Source organism: Ambystoma mexicanum, chromosome 10 (assembly GCF_040938575.1).
Source record: "Ambystoma mexicanum isolate Mex_15411 chromosome 10, UKY_AmexF1_1, whole genome shotgun sequence".
In the NCBI taxonomy this organism is placed as follows: Eukaryota; Metazoa; Chordata; class Amphibia; order Caudata; family Ambystomatidae; genus Ambystoma; species Ambystoma mexicanum.
This window is the reverse complement of record NC_090932.1, coordinates 1,364,810,817-1,364,831,014: the sequence shown is the minus strand read 5'-3', so window position 1 is coordinate 1,364,831,014 and position 20,198 is coordinate 1,364,810,817. Positions and strand designations below refer to the sequence as shown.

Here is a 20,198-nt window from a genome sequence, read left to right as displayed (position 1 = left end):
CATCTGCATGTATAAAAAAGTAGAATTATGCAGTGAGACAAGAGACATCTTACCAATGATAGATGGGGCTCTTTAATCCTAAATGTGGATTGATTTGCCATCCCTGGAATACTCAGTAATAGGTGATTATAATGTAAAAAATAGAGGAAAGAGCCTTCACCTGATGTTGTTTTGTTGTCATACTTGCCAGCTGTTGTGCGTTACTAAGACTGCGTTCTTTTAAAACAACTTTTGAACAACACAGCAGCAAAGGTCTGCAAAACATTCCTCTCCTCTCCAGCATGTGATGGTGAACATCTGGCGATGGATACAAGAGGGTGGGCCAATCACTTCATGGTACAGATCACCTACACCACTGGCGCCAGATCATAGTTTCAAATATGGAAAGTCAGACTCAGGCTTTCAACTCACTACGTCAGTTAAAGCCAAATATATAAATGCATTAAACTATTGACCACAATTGTTTGAACAACAGGTACACGGTGCTTCCGTAGCATGAAACTTTATGGTTTTGCCTTTGGGGGGCTGTGGAGAGTGTGTGACGAACGTGTCTATTAAAAAACAAAGGCATTGACATGACCTCTGTGTAGTGATGGTGGTCATCAGGGCTGATGCCATACCTTGTGAACCCAGAATAAATTGCAAATCAGGATCAATCCTAGTGTTAGGCTCAAAACTGAGTGAATCTCTAATGAATTTGACAGGCCACACACGGGTCACAGGTGCGCCATCGCTAATTTCTTGATAGTTTTCTTTTCATCGAATGCTAATATATATTTTCTTTTGACTAGGAGAGAATGAGAAAACAGCTGCACTGTTTCAAATATGCATTTTATCTGCTAAAAGTATATTTTCTGTTGCTATTTCCAGCGTGGTCTTTAAAGTTGTGCCTTTGTTAAATGTATGGCAAATGACACAAACGGGCGATAAGTCTTTCAGGCCTTGAGATTCCATCCGCACAACGGACCTAAAATCAAGGTCAGAGTGAGGGCTATAACATTAATAATGCACATCGACTATATTCATAATTGATAGCTTTTTTCTTCTAGAGGATATATACATATAGGAAGGAAGGAAATAGGGACATGGGGCCCGATTCATGGAAATGTGTGCAGAAATACTGCAAGGGCCGCACGCCGACAAGGACATTGCGCATACCTGTGCACAGAAAGGAAAACGTGTGCCCCACATATTCATGGAATTTACAGTGCAAAGTAACCATATTCGCAAGTCGCACCCAAGACGCGTCTGACACTCCCACACCCAAAGCATAAACAGCCAGAACAGCTACCTTTGCACACTCCCCTGGTCGTGAATACACTCAGCCTTCAAACAGTGCGTGGGTTCCCCCGTAAGCAGGCCTGCGACTCAGGGACCTTGTGCAGGGTCCACGTAACTGTATCCGGCACCACGACGACATGAATATACAATATCGCAACTCAGCAATAACTCTGGAAATCTGTGTGGAAACCCCTGTAATACATTCCTGCACCCAGCTACACTGCTTATGCGCACCCCTAAGTTACATTGGAACCCTGATTGTGTACACTGCCTTTGGGTGGTGGATTGGGTGAAGGACTTGCGTGGCCATTTCCCAGCCGAGAGGTTGCGCAATCAAATCCATGAATATGTCAGGTTCAATTGTGGGTGTGCGAGGGACTGCCTGTAGGCCATCCCCCGGAAGGCCCACTTTTTTGCAAGTTGTTCCCCATTTTTGTTGTTCCACCCACTTCCCAGCCCTCTGCGTAAGCCACGCCCATGCTTTTCTTGGAGTCTTGCGCATGGCCCTCGATGGCTCGCAGAGACATGCTGAGCCAGCAGGAACTCCGCGCAAGTCCAAGAAAAGTACCGCACATTCAATTCCATGAATCACCAAAGACGTGCTTGCATGCATTTGCACCTGCAAGTACCCTATTTTCTGCACAGATAATTCCATGAATCTGGCCCCATGTCCATTTTGTTAGTAAGCAAAGCATTGTGTGCTGCAGGCAAGTTGGCGCGTTATGCAAGGGTTTCTTTAATTAGCAAATAGCATACCTTGTGTTTCCACTTGTAAAGCTGTGCACGGGTAGAACTTATAATTGCCACAATGTAGAATATCAGTGATGGAACAAATGTGATTGAATGCAGTTTTTGCTAAATTAGGAAATTGTAGAATTTGTTTTTAAGGGCATGGGGCAAGATAATGTTCATGATTTTAGGGGGACCACACACCTGTGAGGGTGTACTTATTAATTAATTTATTTATTATGCTGTTCACAGCCCATTTACAGAATTGCAAAACAGAGTAGTTTCATGGCTTGTGCTAATGGGTGTCATTTATCAAATGCCAATGGAGACACACACTTGTGAAGCCCTAATAAAAGTAATTGGTAAACCGGGTTCTCATTTTGTTTTCAATATTGTTATTATTAGGAACAATCTATATTCTTCAACAGGTACTGCCTGCGAGCATGCTTGTCCCACTGTATTACTTTGCCAAATTATGGTTTCTTTTGACACCCACCGGTACTAGTCTTTTTGAATAGTCATATGCTGATCTTGAAGGTGCGTGATTTACAAATGCATCTTTGTACACATATTGTCCAGTGATTTTCAGCAATGCCATACTAATCCATTTGCCATATGGTGATCAATAATTGGCCAACATTCTAAGGAAAAAATGTGAAATGGACCCTTCCATTGCAGATCTCGGAGTAAGCACTAAAATAAAAAAGTTTAGCCTTACAACCATTCACACCACTACACCAAGCACCTATTTACATTCAACCTCAATAGATCTGTAAGAAATGCCAGCAGAAAAGTATCTTCATTTTAACGTGGAAAAATAATATACTTCTCCCATCTTGTACACTGAAAACATTGGTAGATATTAGTTCTCATGTTTTTTCTTCTACCTATTCATGTTACTGGTATCTAATGCTGGCTATTCAATAAAAGTGATCCATTTCTAAAATGAGATGTTAATACAGATATTTAAATGACTTCATTGACTGCTTTTTTATTTCTTTGAGAAATTATATCCTTGAAAAAGAGATTCTACAAGGAACTGTAAAATGATGTGCTGATACTCATTGCAGGCAAGAAAATCATTTGTCTTTCCATGGGACTGTGATTGTACAAAGGCACTGAGAGAGCCTTTTTTTCTATGCCGGCTCCATGAATCAGCAGCCATAGTATGTGCAACGGTTTGTGCTGTGAGACTATTTGAACATAAAAGGTGTGACTTTCCATTCCCACGACTTGCCCCTCGGCAACAAGGCTTGGTCACAGTGTTACAGTGTAAATTGTGCTCCATCAAATGCAGGTGTACAATAAACCCACATGAGGTGTGGGGCGTTGTTAGGGGAGTTTTCCTAATGTCTACCAGCAAGTGAGACTCTATAAAACTATCCCTTGGTATTCAGTCCCCAACTCTTAATACATGTCGGTACTGCCCAAAGGTTTGGTCGAATGACAGATCAGCCAGACTTATCTAATGAGGAGGATGTGCGCTGTAGGTAAATACAATGAACCCAGTAAAAACATTAGCTCGGAGAAACTCTCACACACTTGTAGTTATAATAAAATATACATGTATTTTATATACACAAGGCAAGGTAAGTAAATACTATTTTAGACTAGCCAACACAAATAGAAAACATAAGCAACTCTTTTTTAGGTGACTGCTTCAATAGTAGTGGCTTGCACCAGCAATGAGCACAGTTAAATGGATGTTCCACTGCTTAAGTAGTAGTGGCTTCCACCAGCCATGAGCATGGTTAAACGACAGTTCCGTTCATTTGTAAAGTCACTCAGACAATGTTCTGTTGTAAGGAAAAGGGTTATTCAGCACTAGCAACAGCAATCTATTACTTTATAATACTTTTCAGTGTGTCTAATACTTTAGCAGATCCACTCCCTAACTAGTTAAGAGTTCAATGTCAGTTGAGGAGGGGTGCAAAGTCTTATGTAGCAGCAGAAAAGACAAAGTTTCACAGGATACTTCAGTTACAATTAAATAGAATGCTTTAGTGGAATGAAAAAGTTAGTAGGGACCTTGGAAGCAACTCCATATAGGTGAACAAGCTATTAAGCCTGGGCAATGAGTATGGGTGACCACCCAAACAACTAGTATGACAATCCAGTCACAGAGGAGCGACAATTCGACTTGAGGTAAATGCTACCTTGAGCCCCATAATACCTTAAGAGTATTGAAGAATATACAGCTGGATTATTTCCTGTGCAGCAGCGATGGACCTGGTCTCCTGTTCCTTGGTCGTGGTGACGAAAGGAGCGCAGCAGCAGCAGCCATGAGAAAGGACCCTCACCAAGGAATTATTTGGTCTCACATGTCAGTCTGCAGTTTTGGTGCCGTTTTACAAGCTCTAACAGTGAACGGTTACTGTTCGGTCGATCCACCTTGATTCTGAAGTCCTGCACTGGAGGGAGGACTTTGAGGTGGGGGATCTTGCCTCTAGAGGTTCCACTGGAGCTCACCAACGTTCTGGGAGGATTGGTTCACTGGAAGATGATGTACTGAAATTGGGTCAGAGGTTCCCTGCAATTGGCGGTTTGCAGCCCTGGAAGGTCACAGCATGTCGTGTGATGGCTCATTCTTCAGCTCGTTATGTAGCTAGTTGGCCCTACTAGCCAAAGGGAAAGAGTTGTCCTCTTTGAAACTCCTCTATTGATTAGAAAACAGGGTCATGAAAGTAGTGGTCTCTTTGCGGTTACTGGAAGGGTTTGCTGGCATCTCTGGTCATCTTCTGTTCAGTTCTTCTGTTCCAGTGATCGACTTGCTTTCTACCTCAGCAATCTCACCTTTCATCAGGATTTCCCATTCATTCTTCTGCAAACTCTCCCTGCAATTTACAGAAATGGGTGGATAGATGTCCAATCAGGACAGCCAGCACCCCAGTGGGAACTGGTCCCATTCAGGCACAACAGCAGAGGAAGGACATGGGAGTTTCAAACTCCTCCCCTGCTTCCTGTCCTTACAGACACACTGGAGCCTTGGTGGGCACACAAAGGGTTCCTGCCCAAGACTAAAATCACATTCCACCCCTCCTCCCCCCGCCCAGGATGGTAGAAGAAGGGCGACCAAATGACAACCATACAAGAAATGGCAAAAAGGAAAGGTTAGAACATAGGTGACCCTTTTGTGCATTACTGGGGCAGCAAATGCAATCTGCAGTGGAAAATCGCACAAAATCTGGTAGAAAACGTCCACTACCACCAGCCATACCCATAGGTTGTCACTGTGACCAAAAGGTTACCGAAGCAGAAGGGGGGAAGTAGGTATCCTCTCAGCACTTCCCATTGGACTGGTGTGCTGATCTCTCCAAACTAAAAATGTAGGAAGCATACAAAGTATCCCTCTTTCCTTAAGAACAGTAGATTTTAAGGGACATAAGAGAATATAAATAGGAGAATCCAAAGGGCCTGTCAGTAACACTGCACATAGGGTGTTGTGTGCTGAAAAAGTGGCACACAGATGCCTTTAAGAGCTATTGAGGAAAGCAAAACTCCATAACATAATGTAAAACATACAGAACAGAGTTCCCATGGTAAGAGCAAACAAGAATGAATGAGGGGATAAAAGGCTCCACTCATTCAGGAGAACAAGAAAAGGGTTCAGAATTCCATCAAAAAGTGCTGGGTGTCTCACAAGGAGAGGGGATTAAGAATTAAACTGATACATCTCCCTAATAAGCGAGCGTATCGATGATTGATTGAGGAACTGTGGGAGGAGTGACCAAACCTTTAAGTGAAACTCATCCCCCAAAGTCTCGTTATTGACAAGTCAATGCATTGTCTGCATTTCTTTCTGCTTTGAGGTTTTTCACTGGCATCTACAATTTTATATGTTATCTTAAGGACCTTAAGAACAGTTTTGATGGAGGGGCACTCAGGAGTTTAATGGTTTTCAGAGATCAAAAATAGCAATTCACATTCCCAAAGGGGAATTTGTTTACTTCTTTGCACTTTAAAATTGATGCAAATGGAAACAATATTTAAAATTAAACTTCTTCTTAAGATCAGACATTATTAATATTACAGCTCCTTTCTGAGGCATGGCTCTGTTGATGGCAACAGTATGAATATATCTATCGAGCTGTATCCATTGTTTGCCATAATTTGTTGGGATGCTTTTTACTTTCCATGTTTTTCTTGGATAGGCAGATTTCTTGTTTTAGTGAGAACATGTGACCTGTATGTCGCTTACCTGTTGGGATGGATGTAACATTCCAATACTTATGTGACTGATGTAATTTTTAAGGCAATGACTGATTATGGTATTAAAACGACACAATTAAAAAATACATGAGCAGTTGGTCATAAAACAACTCTTAGATGCTCATGTAAGTTGTGAGATTGCATATGTGGGTTCTCTCTGTGCTCTCTGCAGCGAGTGCTTGCCCAGAGCTTCACGTCACCTGTGACCTTGCCATGTGTCCTTGCACGATGACTCCATGAAGATGATTCAGTTACAAATAAGCGCTCAGGGCTTACATCCATTTATTTTAATTGTGTTCAAATTGCCCAGGTCTGAGTCATTTATGAACACTATTCTAAAGAAATGGGGGTTAATTGGCCATTTAGAAAGCAGTGGATTTCTTAATTTCAGACTTTTGAGTTTTTGCTGATTAGACCTGCACTGTGAGCTGTTATGTATATATTTTTTTTAAACACAAACCTTATTGGGCTAATCTGTCTAGTTTCATATAAAAAAAAGAAAATCATGTAAAACAGTTTAGCTGGAACATAACCGGTCCAGTAACAACGGTACCGGTAAGCTTGCCGGTACCGTTGTTACCGGACCGGCAAACTACGAGTTTTGCTCGCGGGTGCCTTTTCGCCCGCCAGGTATGGCGGGCAGACCGGCACCCACGAGCAGACCATGTCAGGTGTAACGGCACCATTCCTGAATGGTGCCAGTTCATACGGCCTCCCCATTCCCATTGAGCCCTATGGGGCCCTAGCTCGAATGGGAATGGGGAGCATTTTTTTCCGGCGCCCGGGAATGGGTAATTACCGGGACTGGCTGTAATGCCCCGGTAATTGCCCATTCCCGGGCGCCAGAAAAAAAGTGATTCCGTTTTACCAGCAGAGCTAGCGCCGGTCTCATAATGAGGCCACATGTGTTTACATGACCGGTAGTGCCACATGTGGAAATCCTAATTCACAAAGCATGCAGGCCTTGCCTTGCATCCGCCACTCTTCACGCCGCTGTGTGTGAGCTGTCCTCGGTACAGCTGTGTGCACCACAGATACGATTGTTTCATTGCTCGACAAGAACAGGAGAAGGTGTTATATATGCACCTGCTTTAAAAGGGCAAGCAAGGAAACTGCTGGGAAATGTTGGCCTTTAAGTCGGCCCCCATGATGAGAAAATAATAGGAAAAAACACTGGCAAAGCTGATACATCTGGCCCTGTTAATGAGGAGTTCACGATGTGTTTGCCCTCCACTAAAGACCAAACACACTCTGCAATTACAGAGCCATTGGTAGTGAAAAAAAAAGAATGTCAACTCCTTGTCATAGCATGTTGTGTTATGTTATTTGGTATTTACAAACAAACTAAACTTCCACTGTGGTGACCATTCAGTAGTGCATTGCTGAATCTAACTGAGTTTTGGGTACAGCCTAGTCTAAAATATTGCATACATTGCATTCACAATGACAGAGGACTGTCCAGACATTTTAGCAATAGGCTACAGGCAGAAACTATCTGTGGCGTGTTGGTGTATTGTGTGAGGATGAATCCTTGGCTAGTATTGGTTGCGTGAGTGATCAAAAAGAGTGAGCCAATGAGATGTTACGTGACGCGTCTCAAGATGAGCAAGAGTTACTTTGGTGGCAGTGTGGTTGGTACCCAAACATCTGTTTACGATATGCGGGTTGCGTCTTTCTTATGAATGTAGCAGTAAATGAATTACAGATGACAACACGCCAATGTAATGGGCTTTAGCTTGTCAGTGGTCGAAGTGAGAGGGAACGGTTGGGAGCAGTGTTTTATTATCTTTTATTTTACTGTTTAAAGCTCCACTACATTTTGCAACCATTTTCCCCATTCCGAGCTGTTCTTTTTTAAGTTAAAGCACACTTCTCCACTTTACCACCGGATATCAGTTACAGCTAAACTGAAATCAGTTTCAACTCAATTGGCTGTACACCAGCATGACTGCAATCCTTGAAAATGTGCTATACGTTGCTCCCTTCCGTCCTACTCTGTCCCCCGCCGGAGTCACAGTACCACTACTTTTTTGGTATACTTCTACCACTGCTTGCCTTGGTCCACCGTGCACGGACCCATATATGCAACAGTTGGAGGGGAAAGCTTGATCCCCTGACCAGTCGATTGGCATTGGAGAAGAGAGGAAGATTTAGCTGTTGGCATGACAGTGATCAATGGGACGAAAGGAGAAGAGATGCATTTCTAGACATAGACAATGTTCAGAAAGGCCTTCTCTCTTTATCAACCACTGTTTGAATGCTGGTTCAATGGGGGACTTTGCACAGAGATCAGATTCTGACGGGACTCATACAGAAATATAAAGACAGTATGGTGCTGTTTCTTAAAGGTGTTTTTGCACAAGTGTTGAGTTATGCTAGTGCATCTCACTAGCAATGTGCTCTATTCACAAAAGGTATCTGAGTCTGCACATCATAGACGTACACATTCAGATATCCTTGGCACATGTGCACAAGGGGGCATGTCTGTGCATTTTAATGTGCATCCAAAATTCATAACCAGGATGGGCTTTAAAATATGCCCAGCAAATTATGGTGCACCTGTTTGCTACAGTGGCCACTGCCACAGTCTTAAAAACAAACATACATAAACACACACACAAACATACACACACGCACGTGCACCTCGACAAAACACTGGCCATTCAACAACGCAAATTAAGAATCTCTTATTTTACAGTAATTATTTGCAGCAGCAGTTGCAGTGCACACATACTCAAATAACCACCGACTACAGAACGAAATACTGCAAGAATGCCTAATATTAACTAATGCAATTGATTATGTGTCGTAAGTAGGCATCAGCAAGCACTAAACAAATGGAAGTCTGCTCCAACACAACTGACTGCAAACCCATTTCTCTCCAGTGCCCCCAAACGTTCACCCCCTGTTAGCACTGACTGGGCCATGCCCGTCAGCAGGAGAGACTTGAGGTCACTGACAGAGAAGAGGCTGCCCACCTTTGCCCTATCCCATAACAACTGGAGTACACTGACCACCTGTTGAGGGGTAAGGTAAAACAAAATATGCTCAAAATGTATCCTTTTGCTTCTGTTCAGCAGCTCCAGGCCTGCCCTTTAGAGCAGGACAGAATTATTTTTATGAGTATTATTATTATTATTATTATTATTATTATTATTATTATTATTATTATTATTATTATTATTATTATTATTATTATTATTATTACTGCTATCGGAATGTTTATTGAGCATACCATAGACCTATCTTCTGGAAGCAACCTGCGCCTTAAAAGTTACATAGGGAAGTACATGACGAGGGATGCAGATCACAATAGATCAACGCAAGGGAGCATGGCGATAACAAAGGGGGTGGAAGGCTATTTGGCAGCATGGAGGTGGTGTGGACCTAGGTGTTAAGGAGGAGCTATTCCTTTAAAAGGAGGGTCTTCAGATCCTTCCTAAAATGGAGAAGTGAGACGGCACATTTGGTTTTGATGGGGAGGAGTTTCCAGAGTCTGGGGTGATAGTCAAGGCAGGCCTGTCTCCTGGTTCTGTCCTTCCTGCACCAGCAGAGTTCAAGTCTGCACATGTTCTTGATCCTGGTGGATCTTAGACTTCCAGAGATGCTGGGCTTCTCAACAAGGTGGGACTTGTAGATGATGCACCAGGCTATGAAGATGATATCTGTGTGGAGAGTCAGACGGTGAACTTTGATTATGGACTGTGTGATGTGGCCAAATTTAAGGAGTACTTTGATGAGTCATCCTGAAGTTTGTAGGACACAGCTCTGGGGCACCAGGGTGGTTTCTGGAAGGCTCTTTGGGTGTGCATTGCCACCATCCAGGCAGGAGAGGACTAATAGTTGAACAGCATATCTGAAGTTGTTTGCAGGGATGAAGGGCTTGATTTTCTGCAAGAGGGAAAGTAGGTACAGAGCCTTGTATGTCTGCCTGGCTATGTGCTCCATGAAGGAGTGGTGTCTGTCGATGTAAAGCCCAAGGGATTTGGAGCAGGTGGCTAGGTGGTGTTTGATGCCTCGAGCTCCATAGCGGGCAGCGAGGCCTGAATGTCAGGGTTTTCATGGCTGTTGTCAGCAGTAAGAATTCAGTCAGGGAGAAAAGCATTGCAGATACCCTGGTATCTAAAGGGAGATTGGGTTTGATATGTTGTTTGCGCTGCCCCTCTGTTCCTATGAACATCGAGCAACATAGCAAACAGCCTTTGAGGCCATCCAATGAGCAAATCCCTGCATCCCAGTTGGACTAATACAAACAATTCCTTGACCAAACATGAATCAGTAGGCTTTTTTATTCTACAGTATGCAGGTGATTTTTTGTTGTTTGTACAGCAATTCTGCAAAATCTTGCAGTCTGTGACCCCAAATGTGCATGGTACACAAATAGTGGTACACCATTTGTTGGGCAAACAATTCAGTACTTAAATATTTTTAAGGAATATGGTATATTGTGAGCCATTTTAATGACAAAAGATTTACATTGCAAAAAAATAAAAATGCTCAAAACCTATCAAACCTCTTTGAAACAACCATTCGGGTTGGATACATATTTTTATAACCAGCAAATGGCTTTTGGCTGTAACTTACAGAATGCTGTATTCCTTAACAGAGACTTCACTTTGATGTACTTTCACCAGGGCCCCCCTACACACTGCTGCAGGAACTCTAAAAGAGAGCAAAGCTTTGCCTATCCATAGTATGAATTTGTGTTGTATTTATTTGTTGTGCGCCAGAGCCCAAAGGCATCCATGAATGATGGATGGCAGTTGCAGGGAAAGGATTTATGCTGTATATATATATATATATGTATAAAAAAGTGTTGGAGAGAGCCTTCCATAAAGCTAGAGCGATTGATCGCTCTCTACTTTTGTCAGCTGACATCCCTGAACATAGAACCACAGACACCAGTGAGACTCGTCTTATCTTGACTTATGGTGAGGGTGCCCACAAGATTCGACAAGTCATGCAACGTCATTGGCATATCCTTAAATCAGATGAGCATTTAAATACTATTTTGGGAGATCGCATTAATATTACTTTTCGCAGATCTACCTCATTTAGGGATACCTTAGTTCCCAGCTTTATGAGGCCTATTGACAATGCATTGACCGATGGTTGGTTAAACACCAAACCACGAGGCTTTCATAAGTGTTCCAAATGTAAAGCCTGCACTTATGCAGTCAACAAGACATGTTATATACATCCTATCCTGGGTAACAATGTTTAAATCGCATCCAGAATCACTTGCGATACAGAATTTGTGGTCTATGTTTTGAATTGCCCTTGCAATATGTGGTATGTGGGCAGTACAAAGGGTAAATTGAAGCTGAGAATGCTGCAACACATAAGAGCCATAAGAAATGTTGATCCCAACTATCCGATGGCTCTGCATTTTCAGTCTCAACATGAAGGTAAATTGAAGGGCTTTTCCTTCTTTGGTATTCTGACAGTGCCTAAATCACCCAGAGGTGGTAACCGGGAGTTAATGTTAAGACAACTGGAAACTAGGTCCATTCTCGACCTTGAAACAAAAAAACCCAGGGGCCACAATCTTGATGAAGAGTTATATACGTTTTTAGGTACCAATTAAATATACTTTGTGAATTTTCTTGCACCTTTATGCAATACTAGGTACCTGCAATGTTCAAGAGTGACCCCTTGTGTGTTTAATATTTGAATACTTTTCCATTCCGGTCCACACTCTTATGTATTAATGTACATTAACTCTTCTTTCTTCTTCTTTTTTATTGATGCATCTTACAGGTTCTTTCTCCAAATGATTGTGAAGCATATATTGCATATGATTGTTTTTAACATGATTTTTAGGAGGGTATTTTCCATTGATATTTATCACTTTGATCAATATTTTTGTATAGCTTGGTTTTAGGCTTCTCATTTGCTTTTTTACTCTGTCCCCATATCTTGTCTTTTTGTCTCACATTGTCTCATTGTCGATTGATTATTTGTAGCTTGGTATGTAGTCTTTTTAAGGTAATAATTTCCCAGTGATGTTATTTTCCTTGCTGGGCTCATCGAGCGGAAAGGGTCTTGAGGATTTTTTTATAGGGAATAGTTTACCATTCATGGTAGGTAATTTTAAGTAAAGTTTTTTGCACTTGCACTTTATTGGGGATAAATTTGTTGTCTACTTTACAGCCGTCCATGGATGCACGTTTTTCTGTTGTTCCAGTCGCATTGTTATTTTATCTATTTGTGAGATATATATATTTATTGACTTTCATTCTTTTATCTATTTGATTGTTCAATCGTATTATGTGACTTAGTATATGCACCACACATTTAGGAACATATTTGTGCATCCATGGACGTAGAGCACTGTGCATTCTATCATTGCTGTTGTCTGGACATTTCTCTCCTTTAAACTTTTTCCCTATTTTGCTGCTAAATATTATGCATTTTAACAACTGCTGCTATTGCACTAAGCACTTTAAATTTGCTGCTAAAGCACTTAGCACTTTACATTGCTGCTAAAGCACTAAGCACTTTATATTGTCTCAAGACTGCATTATTATGTTCGATTTGTATTACACCTCACATATGTATGCGTAAACTTAGACCTACATGACTATATATCTTTGTTTATTCGAGACTAACGTTGGACACTTTTGTCTAGTAAACACATCATGTTGTGGGGCTGCTTGGACACCGTTGAGGTAATGGCTGTTTCAGACGTTATAACGTGGACAGACCTACAAGGCAGGGCTCGTCATATTTGGCGGTTGCCCTAGAATGGCATTATTTTTTTACTTTATTTTTATCTTGGGTACCAGCCTTTGTTGACAGACATATCATTGGAAAACACACGTTTATTTTGGACAATGTGTATTTATATATATTTATACATCCTTTTTTATATATATTTTTTCATTAGACACTCGTTATGTACCTGAGGTTTTCTTTTTGCCATTTTTCTTTTTGCCATTTTCCTCCACAGTCCTCGCAGCCAGCACATCTGTGCAATTGTTGCTATATTCTTCATCATATAATATTTGGTTGATGTATTGACACCAACAATGTGTTTTTATTTTATTTTATTTTATTTAATACACTGCATGTTGCAGTGCTTTGAATGTTCTAAGATGGCTGCCATGTGTTCATCAATTTGTACCACCTCGTGAATGGGGACATTCTATGCACTTGTATCATAGAGGTTATTAAAGCATATATAAGAAGTCCTTCTTCCATGAAACACCCTACCTACGTGAACAAGCGGTCAGTGTACCGCGAAACGCGTCGTTTTGTATCCAGGCTTTCCCTTTTTGCTGCACCTTTTTATCAATAAAGAAACATTTGTGCTGCCTGGACTTGCTTTCATGCCTTTTCCTTTCTGAGACTGGATTTCGTTTCTCAGCTGCTCTTGGGAGTGCAATCCATCGACTCTTGCCCTGTTTTAGGGCTTTTTTTCTTTTTTTGAAAATATATATATATATATGTATATTACTAAAAACCTGTGAAATTCACTAAAAATAACTTTATAAACGTGACATTATGGTTCAAAGTAAAACCGAAAAACCCCTGAAATTCGCCACTTATGGTAGGTTAAGCAACCATAACTGCCCACACCACTGTGCACTGCTAACACTAACACCCAGGACATCAAAGATGTCATCACAAATGTCATTGATGACATCACTGATGACATCACATGTGTAGCCCCTTACTTTTTGTTCACTGCCATATTTAGGCCAGGAGGGTTTATTTACTGACAGTCAAAAACTTCACTTTCAAAGGGTATTACATTAATAGATATTGCTATTCTCAAATGTTCTTACACTACTTTCCTTAGAATTGAATTGCATCTTTTGATGTACATATATAGCGGAAGAAGCAGGCCTGAAACAAAGCAATCATTTTTGTGTGTGAATAGAATCATGTAGATTATACACAGTGGGTAATGATACTGACTCTTCTATGCTTACTTTACTCTCCATATATAAGCCCCATCTTTGTATGCATTGTAGTCTATTTATGTTTTGTGTGTATTACTAGAAATATGTAGTAAGTGATGTATTATTAACAACTTAGTACATGTTTCACAGACCAGAAAAGTGTGATACAGAAACATTCATGTTTTTATTATACAACTTTGGAAAGTACAACGATAGCACCTCTGTGGTGTATGCTGCAGCCAATACCTACATTTCTGTATGAGTAGGTTTCTGTACTAGAAAGAACACTGCAATGGAATTTTCTTTAGAACACTACATTGTGTGATGAAGTATGTACTTTATTACACATATCCCGATAATCCCTGATACTTTTTTTTTAAAATTACATTCACAACCCCTTGTCTGAAAAGTAAATGCACATGTGATGTCATCAGTGATGTCATCAATGACATTTGTGATGTCATCTTTGATGTCCTGGGTGTTAGTGTTAGCAGTGCGAGGTGGTGCAGGCAGTTATGGTTGCTTAGCCTACCATAACTGGCGAATTTCAGGGGTTTTCGGCTTTACTTTGAACCATAATGTCACGTTTATGAAGTTTTTTTTAGTGAATTTCACAGGTTTTTAGTAACGCAGCTTAACCATAACATCCCCTTAACAAAGTTTTTTTTAGTGAATTTTACTGGTTTTTAGTAAGGCAATTTAACCATACCGTCCCTTTTGCAAAGTTTTTTTGGTAAAGATCATCGGTTTATAGTAGTGGCACGTAACCATAATGTAAAGTAACTTCTGACTTATTTACACACCTTGCGGAGAATACCACATGACAATATGCCGGTGTACAGCACGGTAAGGTGTCCCAGAATCCGTAAACACTTAACAGTAAGATGTTTGCCTCGTGGACAGTGTGGAAACCGATTTTATATTGATGTAGGAACGTCCACCTGCAACATTTCCCTTCCACAGCGCCAACACGTATTGGTAGTCAGCCATTAACAATGTAGTACACATTACATACGTTTAGCAAAAGTTCTAGTTATCTGAAAATGACAGCAGCTAAGGCCATCCCTCCTCCCCAAGAAACAGCAGCACTGCTGTAATGAAGGAACATGGCAAACACTACCCCAACCTTACAAATAACAAACGCACAATATTTTTGCGCCGTCCACCTACCCCCATATTACTGTTAGATGCCTCTTTCCGCATTTCCATTCGCAAATGGCCTTATTAGCTGTCCTACCAAAAAAGAAAGCCATCTGTTAACAAAGTAAATGTTGCGTTAAGAACCACCTTTCACAGTGTAAGTATATTAAAACAAAAAATCGCATACACTCCATGTACTTTATATTTCTTAGTAAAGGACATAGACGCAATAAGATTTGCCAATAATAGTATAGATTTGTGGTGGGAAGGATTACAAAACAAAATCCTTTTTCAAGATGGCCAAAATCGAAAGGGAAGGCGGTTGTTCCATACATGGCCCCTCTTCGCTTTCCATGGCAGCCTGCAAAAAGCAAAAGTACGTGCCGTGATGCAGAACCTGTACATAAACATACAGCGATTACAAAACAAAATCCTTTTTCAAGATGGCCACTATAGAAAGGGAAGGCGGTTGTTCCATACATTGCCCCTCTTCGCTTTCCATGACAGCTTCCAAAAAGCAAATGTATGTGCCGTGACGCAGAACTTGTAAATAAACATACAGCGACGTACAAAACAAAATCCTTTTTAAGATGGCCACTATAGAAAGGGAAGGCGGTTTTCCATACATTGCCCCTCTTCGCTTTCCATGACAGCCTCCAAAAAGCAAAAGTATGTGCCGTGACGCAGAACCTGTAAATAAACATACAGCGACGTACAACGTGGTACCTTACATTTTGAAATGATACACTGGATTTTAAAAGAAACCGTTAACATTTTAGAATTTGTAAAGTAGTTTTATTTAACAAACAACTGTCAGAGACCATCGGACTAATCCCATTTTCAATTAAATTGTAACAATGGTTCTAAGGGCGTCACTGAAATGTTCATGGCGAGGCACACATAGTTATTTTCCCATACACAAACTATGCGTTTCTGTTAAAGCACCCGCTTTGTTTGCACAGTTATTTCCAAGACGGCGCCATGACCTTTGCCCTACACCACCATAAATGATGTTATTTTACTCCTAATGGCTAGTTCAGCGTAGGGCCAAAGGGGCCCTGCCCGGTCATCCCAGAACACTGTTATGGACAGGCAGCCGGTCACAAGCAGTTGCATCTGGCGTTGAAAGAAGCCGTCACTCGGCATCTGGAAATCATGGCACGCACAGTACGGCCAGATGTAGCTAGGCGGAACACGTTAGAGAGAATCTGTGTCAATACCCAACCTTTAGCAAATCATTCCAAAAAAGGCACAAAGATTGTGGAAAGTAGTACACAAATCGAAGTGGGAAAACATGACATTTTAAGGAAATATTAGCGTTGACCATGGGTACATATACTGACTGGCTGCAAATGCAGAGAATCAGCACTCGCCGTAAGGTTTAAAAAAAGGGCAACTACACAGTGAGATGGTAATTCAGCTATGAAGCCAAAATGAATGGACAAGCAAGAAAAATTACATGTCTTGATTTTACACAAGACCAAAAGAACGTGCAAACTGATACACAAAGCTATGTGGGCAAGCATAACATTTCAAAGAAAAAGTAATAACGGTCAACAAGGGTGACTCTAGTCATAGCCTGCAAACGTGGACAATCTGCACTCTCTGTTATTGGAGGAAAATTACAACTGTGCAAAAAGATAATACTTCAGTTATATTGTCACAATTAGTGTCCTGGTAATATAAAATTTAAACGCGGGTCGGTGTAGAGTTGTCAAAATTAAACTACATGATGTTTATTGCCTCCATTGTTTTTGGCCAAGTCAGACAGCAATGTGTCCGCACCAAAGAATCTTTGTGAATTGATATTTCATGTTCCTTACAAATGTTTTTAAAACATAACCTTATCAAATCATATTTTTTCACAAGCTCTCATTCCTTGCATAGCTTTTGAAGTTTCCCTTTCCCTCAAGGTCAAAAAACAATTGGCCCTTATGGATTGCCTTGGATGCGTGGGCCTACTGAGCTCGCAACCAAAAAATCAAATCAACTGACCTTCATTCAGAAGGCAAATACATTCTCACTTTACAACAACATATGAGAATCCAATCATGAGAGCTCCCATACGCCTCCAGAACCGCTGTTTCCCTCAAACACTCCACTTGGCGGCCTCAGATTTCAAAACGTAGGACGCCAGTCTGACTTCAATATTAATCTGAAAACATTTTAACACAGACGCAGGCATTGGTCGCCGTACATTGAGCACCAACTTCCACTTTACTGTATGAATTTGGTGGCAACTGTAGGCAAACACCACTTTTTGAGTTTCCGCTGCCACTTTCCATCCCAACCTAATTAAAGCCCACTTTTGGGAACATTATTTCATAAGTATAACAAGTGCATTGGTGTCTTGTTTTGTATGTGTTAGCGGCGATGTCCGTGTACACCAGAACATGAACAAAAGATGGCGGGGGCAGCGAAGAAATCGGACGCACTTCACGCTGTTCCACATCCAATCAGTGAAAGTGCCACATGTCCGCGGACATGACGCTATGGATTAGCCAATCGGTTTCTTGTCCGCGTAGCGAACAGGGAAGTGTGACCGCGGAGCGGACATAGATACCACAAATTTTTTTAGAACAAATTTTGGTTTGTTTTAAAGGAAACTACTGGACGGATTGTCACCAAATATGCAAAAGCACGCTTTCAGGACCAAGCCCCTGCCGCAAATTTGGTCAAAATCCGTCCAGCGGTTTGGCCTGTAGGCATGCGCAAAGTTTTTCCCCCATTCACTCTATGGGAAGAAAAGACGTTTTGGGAACGCCCCTATAACTTTTCCCCCCCTGGACCAAACTTTGCAAATTCAGAGTAGCCCATATACTTTTTTTGCAAAGTTTGCAGAGGATGCGTCCAGGGGGAGCAGAGTTATAGGCCGCCCAAAAAGTGCTCTTCCTATGAAAACTGCAACTTAACCATAACTACACAGCCACTACGGTGGCTGTGTAACATCTATAGTGATCAGCTTGTGGGACCCTACATGCCTGCCTTGAAATGGCTTGCAGCAGAATAATTGCTGTCTGGTGGAATATATTAAAGTAGGGAGAATCACTCATAGCATGGTTTGATAGGATTATGTTCATACCAAACATATTTAAACATGTCTTTAAATATGTGCCTCAGAGCTCTAATCGATTAATAGTGATGGATTGTTAAATGTCTTTAAACACAGTCTACCAAATAGACTGATAGGCAAGCTAGGTACGGGCAGTCCTATAATGGCAGACACCAAAAGAAATAAGTTATGGGACATCAGACAAGGTATTCTGGTAAATAGAGTTCAGCCTCCGGAGGGTAGAATTGGACCAGTGGGGTGTCACCAGAATGAGTGCAAATGAAGGGCTCATTCACTGCCATCTCTTCCTCAATTTAACAGATAATATGAGCAAGCAAACACCGCTTGTGAGCCAAACCTCTTGACAGAAGATGGGTGGGTGAGTGGCCAAATGATTCAGTAAAAAATAAGAGCTATTTCAGCCATATAGGAACCAGAGAGTAAATGCTAAAATCGTGTATTTAAATCTTCACCACAGTCCCCTAGGGAAATGTACCTCTATGCGTAAGTATCAGAAGATTGTGCAAATTGCACATGAAGTAGACACACTTTGCTTTAAATGACAATTTAAATGTTCAGCAAGCCCCCAAATTACAGATTCATGATTCATTTTCAAGGGAATAAAACATAGGTTGGTGCCATCATAAAACTGGGCTATATCGAGATTATCAAATACACTGAGTTTCTAACTGCTTCTGGTGCCCATTGAACCAGGAATGTTACTCAATTTACCAGGGACGCGTCTCAATTTGCCACCATTGATATCAAGTTTCCATCTCATTCCCTTACAATAACCTTCATGGTGGGCATCCAGACCAGATGTCACGAGGGTCTGTAGACATTTTCATACTCCAGCCTTCCTTCTGTGCTGCTCCAGTTACACGCAAAGGTTTGCCAGCACATCTTGCCCCCCTGCCACCAGTTCTCTTACTGTATGCCCTCCATTGCCACACCAACCTCCTGTTGTATCGTTGCAGGAGAATTGCTTCTTGCCCTCTCCCCATCACATGGCTTTATTCTAATTTAGGGGTCTTTGCGCAGGACAAAAGCAAGCAACTTTCTGTGGGATCAGACAGCTCGTAATGAACCCAGGCACGCAAAATGACGTTGTGACAAGCGTCTTGGGGGTTACAATGAAGCAAACCATGGTCTCCTTTAGGACATTCCTAACCTGGGAATGACACAGGCACTGTCCCTACTGTGGCACAGCATTTATGCACATCAGTACTCTGGTAAGTATCTTGAAAAGAGAGAGGCGATTAAAACATGTCTTTGTATTCGCCCCAGGAACCGGAAGAACATCACATTTGAAAGCAGAGACTTCTCTTTAGCTCCATAAACTCTGGGGAGAATTACCTGGTGAGGAAGGTGTTACAAAAGGCAATTACAGCAGAGAGAAATAGTGGGGCAAACCTATTCACCCAACTCAACATTATTAAATGATGTAAGAGGGCATTATGAAAAGGTGGGTTGCGTAGCACGTAATATATCCAGAAGGACAGGGCAGTGTTGGTACCTCTGAGTTATTCAAGAGTGAGGTCTCCCCTAAAACTTCCTGCCTGGTTGTGGAGGTCATAGCTCAATGAGTATAAGCAATATATGATTGATCCATTTAGCACCAAGCGTGCACAAGTGCAGGTACAGTTTTATAGACCCTCCATGATGGCTGACCCATGCATTACGGGTCTAGACGACCGAGTGAAAGGCCCCAAAGAAATGCAGGGGCTTTTAACAAAGTTACCAGAGCCAATCATACCCTCTCTCATGGGATATAACGTTTTTATTATTTTATTTATATAATTGTGCATTTGTAGGGCGCTTATACATCAAGTACATTGTGCTTCAAAGCGCTCACAGGGCAATGGGGAGGTAACATGGGA

At 41.4% G+C, this 20,198-nt stretch overlaps 1 protein-coding gene across 1 annotated transcript in view; it reads left to right on the top strand.

The window, feature by feature from the left end:
* Positions 1-20,198, top strand: part of MYO18B (myosin XVIIIB) — a 1,784,667-nt gene that overhangs the window by 482,991 nt on the left and 1,281,478 nt on the right. The gene's annotated exons all lie outside the window — the stretch shown is intronic.